Genomic DNA, 6,176 nt, shown 5'->3' with positions numbered 1-6,176 from the left:
CCCCCATCATGTGCCTCTTTCACCCTGCATTGATTTGTGTGGGTTGGGGAATGACATATTATTTATTACATGTACCTGTTTCTGCTTAACCCCTTAACTGTCACTCCCATTTTTTTTAACAGAGATGTTTAAATGAAGAATTTAAACTTAATTTTTTTTATAATTCATGATCAAAATATTTTGCAATATGTTTCTAATGTACATTTTTCATGCTAATGCAATGTCTGATTTTAAAATGGCTTTCAAATGATGATTTTTTTAAATTGTAAGTTTTTAACTGATAAATCATTTCATATGATTTCTAAAGTGAGATAAGGAAAAAGGCAACGAGGCAATGAAAAAGGCAATGAGGAAGTCTGTTTGTGACAAAGGTCAGAACTCCTGTTATGAAATAGATTTTTGAGGTGCACTCTTGTCATGAATTAATATATTACTTTTCCTACATAATTTGTAACACACACACATACACACTCTTTTAAGAGAGGTTGTTCTGAAAAGTTAATTACTCTGTGAGTTACATAGATGAGTTATTACCAGTACATTCTATATAATAACTTACTAACATGCAACCACACATCATTTCCTGGTAATTGGCCAAAACAGAAGGCAGTTTAGCAAAAAACCCATCTAAAAATAACTGATTTAAAAAAACCTTTTTTGTTAATCAAATCTAATGAATGCATTTAATGTTTGCTGCTAATTTCCAAAGAAGAAAGAAGTTCTTTCATTTTCCAAGGGCGAAGTCATTAGAGTCATGACATGTTTTGCTTTCTTTTGTCTGTCTTTGATGTGAAGAGCTTGCATAACTTACATAGGATCAAACCTGCCAAGCAGTTTCTTAGGAAGTTGCATGACACTAGAAATGTATTTGGTGCTATTTAAAGTTTTTACCTTTACTGAAATTATGAAGGCCACCCCTAAAGTGACTTTTTAACATGTTCATTACTACAGTTTTATTTATATTTAAAGGGGTCATCGGGTGCAAAACTAACTTTTCCAAGCTGTTTGAACATTAATGTGTGTTAGTAGTTTGTGTACACAACCACCCTACAATGATAAAAATCCACCCAGTGGTATTTTTTTAATCTTTAAAAGTAATATCCCCTTTTTAAAATCAGTTTATTCTTAGCTTCTTGTCGTTGTGACCAGAGCCATAGAGAAAGAGAGTTGCGACACGTTTTGATCTCGCCGCCGCTTTGGTTCATGGAGCTCTCAATAGTTCCAAACAACTCTGCGCTGTCAATGTTTGAATGGTTTAAGTAGGATAGACAGCAGTTTTACTATATTTGCAGCAATTTCGAGTAGTTATTAACACATAATGTGCATTAATTGTTTATTGATTACTTCTCTGAATACGGTTTACAATCGCATATTATACTGGGGAATGATATAGAGACATAGTTAATATGTTCTCATACTCTTTGGCAGTCAAATGTGACCAAACACCTAAAGTGTAACTTTTATTCAATTAAATAAATGTAATATATAGTTCAGTTCTATTTAGTTTATATTTTGAGGAGTTTACATAGTTTACAATAGTATTTACAATAATATGTGCAATAATGATCCTGACCATTTAAAAGATAACATTTTCCTATATAATATTTATATTACAATTAGTGTAATATTTAAGGTTAAATACATTTGAAAGTGTATTTGGACATGATCAAACACTCTCTTTTTTGATAAACATTCATATTTTTTTATATGTTTCGATTTAACAATTTAATGTTAAATAAAAAAAAGTAATTTACTCGTGTTATTTTATGATATTCAAATATACAACATAAGTGAATATTATAAAAGGCAAGCAAATATGGCATTTAACATAATAGAAAAGATGAAAATAGTGTTTAAATAAACACAAGGCAACCAACTGCATTCAGCATACATTTTTATCTTATTTCTTGAATGCAGTCTTTACTGAAACTCATTCAACCTCCTACAGTGAGAGAAAGATTGCAGAAAGACTAAAAACGTACAAATATGACAACTAGTATCTGGTTATGGTCGCTATTACGGTGTTTCTCACGTTATCTAACTGCATTTACAGTATAACTGTTCATTTTTTAACGATAAGCATTAACTATAACACGCTTCATAAAATACCACTACTGCCAGTTTTTCGAGAGGTTAAATGATGCGTTAAAATGTTAAGAAATGCAGTAATTTCTTCAATTTACCAGCGACTGTGCTTGAGAAGCGCTGAAATGAATGGGCTTCAATGCAGGAACTATTGGTTGTTTGGAACTATTGGCCACTCCACGACACGCTTTACTTCCGCATTCCTCAGTTCCTATGGAAGCCTATGGGAGTGTCGCAACTGTGTTTCTCTATGGCTCTGCCTTGTACCAGGGAAACCCGGAAGTATGTCGAAGAGATTGAGAGATTTCCTGCTCTGATAGATTATTCACGGAATATGGCATGGACCTTCAGGCCTTGTTCATCAAGATTGTTCATTGATATGAATGTGTCCATCTCCTCCAGATACTCAAAGATAAATAAAAATACATCCCTGCTGAAAAAAACAGCATGTGCTGGTTAGGTATGTTTTGGTGCTGGGATGCTGGTTTTTGCTGGTTTATGCTGGTCCTTAGCTGGTTAGTGCTGGTACTTTGCTGGTTTACGCTGGTCATGTTGGTGATCAAGGACCAGCATAAACCAGCAAAGGGCCAGCATAAACCAGCAAAGGACCAGCATTAACCAGTAAAGGACCAGCATAAACCAGCAAAGGACAAGCATAAACCAGCATCCCAGCACCAAAACATACCTAACCAGCATATGCTGTTTTTTCCGGAAGGGATCTCTTGCTTCATCCAATTCTCCACCCAGGTAGTCTTTAATGGCATTCTGTTGATTTTTACTGCTTATTTGGAGAAAGGCAGGCCCTTTCACCTCCCCATAGAATAACTCATGGTGACTCTTTACGACCCTGGACCACTGTCCCTTGCAAACTTCCACGTCTTCTTGGTGCTCCTGTTAAAAATAGAGAATACATACATGTTGGGGGTATATTTGTCCACTAAAAAAGTATTAACTCATCATTTACATCATAATTCCATATACAAATATATTTATTTATAAAACATTATTATTTTAAACGACAATAATATCTAGAGTAATGCTCTCACCATACCTCCACGCACCACTGCATGTGCATGTGGTCCTCCAAGTGAATTGTACTGAGTCATTTTCTTTACTGGTGAAAATGCAGGGACCCCTCAACCCAGGAGAACTGCCATGCATCAGGCTCGGACTGAATGCTGTAAAACATGGCAAACAAACATTGACAAACATTATGCTTGTCATTAATATAGCAGAATACGAAGATAATTTGTGACATACACAAAGTTATCTAGCAAGATGTAGTGAAATGATGTAGTGAATGTTGCTCAGCTGAGTGTATGGGTACTGTACTGTGATCAATGATGTCATATGTATGTGAGTGTTTTCTATCTGCACATTCATTCAACATTCATGTTATGTCGTAAGACTGCACTGTCTATCTATCTATCTATACTAGAGGTCGACCGATATTGGTTTTTACCGATACCGATCGCTAGGTTCGACCACACTGTCCGATACCAATTAATTAACCGATACTTTTTGAAAATGGATACTGAGAGGCAACTAAAATAGTGCTCTACTATTTTTTAAAAAAGTACTAAACCATACTTTGTAATTTAATAAAAATATTAATATTTATTATATATTAATCATTAAAGTTATTTCATAGTTCATTAATGTTAACAAAATAAACTTCAAAATTTAACAATATATCAGTAAATGTTGAAACTAATACACTCTGACAAGGAACAACACTTCTATTCTACAGCTTTCATCAATCTTAGTTGATGTAACAAATGGCCTCATTGTAAAGGGGTGGGAATCTTTACATTTTAACAACATGTAAAATTGCAGTTTGTATGCTTTTTGTTTATATTTGGAATCTCTGTATGTCAGAACCGCCACCTTAAAATTAAGATTCAATTTAATTACAGTTTATATCAAATTTATTTTGTGCTAAATTTACTTTATTTTTTGACAGGCTTCAATGAATGCACAGATCTATTTCGATATATCAGATGTTTGTCCTGCTCTGAAAACATAACTGACTATTCGAAAATGCAAGTGCATATAACCACATCCACAATCGAGCTTTTTTAGGACGAACAAACACAAAGCTAAAGTGAAAGTCTGTCAGTGCGCAAGTTTAGTGCATCAAAGTACACCAGGTTTCAAAATACTGGCTATTGTTGACATTACAAAAACTGCATAGACTTTTATGTTTCAGTTTTACAGGTATTTGCATCCAAAACATGCAATCCACCGTTTTGACACTAAATTTCTTGGTTGGGAACTGTATGTCCACATGTACAGTAATGTTCACATTCAAAAGCATTACAGTTAAAAGCAGATACGTTTTTTTTCCCTTTACTGTTTACTACAGGAGGTACAGTAGAAACACGGTATGATAGAACAGAAAAAGTTTTACAATATTGCTTACAGTGAACAAAAAAATCCATGAAACACACAATAGCATTCTGAACAAAAAAACAACAGCAAAAAGGCCAGATAAAAAGAGGGGGGGGGGGGGAGTCTAAAAAAAAATTACTGTATCTAATCTCTGCGATCTTCAGGGTTAGGTCACATCACTCCTCAAAGTCCTCCTTTTACTGTAAGTGTAAATGTAATAGAAAAAAAAAAAACCTGCCCCTGAGTCTAAGCCAGACTGCAATCAGCTGTGGTTGGCCCAATTTATGTATCTAAGGTTTGGAATATTGTTTTTGCTATTGTGGGATGTTGTGTGTTAACATTCGTAAATACTACAAAAACAATGCACTGTAAATAAATCCACCCTCCGGGGCCTTGTGTTCACTAAGCCCCCTTGTCGAGTGATTCTTCACCCTGTGACAGTGGTGGAGAATGCGGGCAAGTGTGTGAAGAATCACCGGCAAGTTCACTGCCCCAGCCCCTAATTTTTTTCTTTTGTTTGTGCACCCCAGGTTGTGGAAAGCGGCGCGCTCGTCCCCGCCATGGAGGAAGTGCTGCAGCGCCATGCTGAAGTGAGCATCCGCCAGCAGCAAATAGTGGAACATCTCGCCACTCGCCAGGGCAGGAATGGCCGAAGTACTCACCGCCATCTGTGCCTCCGCCGCCTAGCGCGTTCCACTACCTGATCCTCGCACCAAAAGGCAACCCGCCTGCTGCCAAAGATGACTGCTGACGACGATGTGGAAGCCTTCCTGCAGGTCTTCGAAAACACCGCTCGATGTGAAGCCTGGCCCGAGGATGAGTGGGCACGCGTGCTGGCACCCCTCCTCACTGGAGAAGCCCAACGGGCTTATTTCTTGCTTCCCCTGGCCTTTGCCGAAGACTACATCGAAGTCAAGTGGGGAAATCTTGGCGAGCCCAGCAGTTCCACGAATGGGAGTTCAAGCCCCGGGTGCCAGCCCGTGCCCAAGCAGCCGAGCTCATCATTGGCTGTTGGAAGGAAACCCCACCGCAGCTCAGGTAGCGGAACGAGTGGTAGTCGATCGCCTTCTCCGCGCTCTATACCGCGCTCATCGGCAAGCGGTTGGAATGAGGAACCCCACCGACACCCTGGAACTCGTGGAGGCAATCGAGCTGGCGGATGCTGTTCATCACCGCGAGGCTGGTTCCCCCACCGTAAGAGGAGCCCATGCCCAACGCTGAACCACTGTCACCCCCGCAAGCATGGTTGGCAGGCTGCATCGTTCACCAGCACATACCATCGGGAGCCCCCGAAGCAGACGTCACCCTCATCCAGTTGCGGTTGTGCGCCCCCCGAAGCGGCCAGAAGAACACCCTGCCGATAACCTGCATGCATGGAGACACTCGCCAAGTATCGGCCCGTAGAGTCACCATCTCGTCACCCCGGTGGCCGTACTGCATGGAAGGGATTGGCCCGGCTTCGACCGATTGCTCACCGCCGCTACACAGCCTGCCAGCCCAGAGTGGAACCGTCAAAGACGGAGGTGACCTCGTGGACCCCATCACCACCCAGCCCTGCTTGCCTCCGACAGCGGGAGAGATGGTGAGTCCCCCTCCCAAACTAATAATCTGTTCTATGATGTCTACCAACAGGCTGCTGGAGGGGGCTCTTTCGCCAAGGAACAGGAAATTTCGCCGGTAGGACGACCGACTCAAGCACT

The sequence above is a fragment of the Garra rufa genome, chromosome 13 (genome assembly GCF_049309525.1).
Source record: "Garra rufa chromosome 13, GarRuf1.0, whole genome shotgun sequence".
Lineage (NCBI taxonomy): Eukaryota > Metazoa > Chordata > Actinopteri > Cypriniformes > Cyprinidae > Garra > Garra rufa.
The sequence above is the reverse complement of the archived record's forward strand: the minus strand, read 5'-3'. Positions refer to the sequence as shown.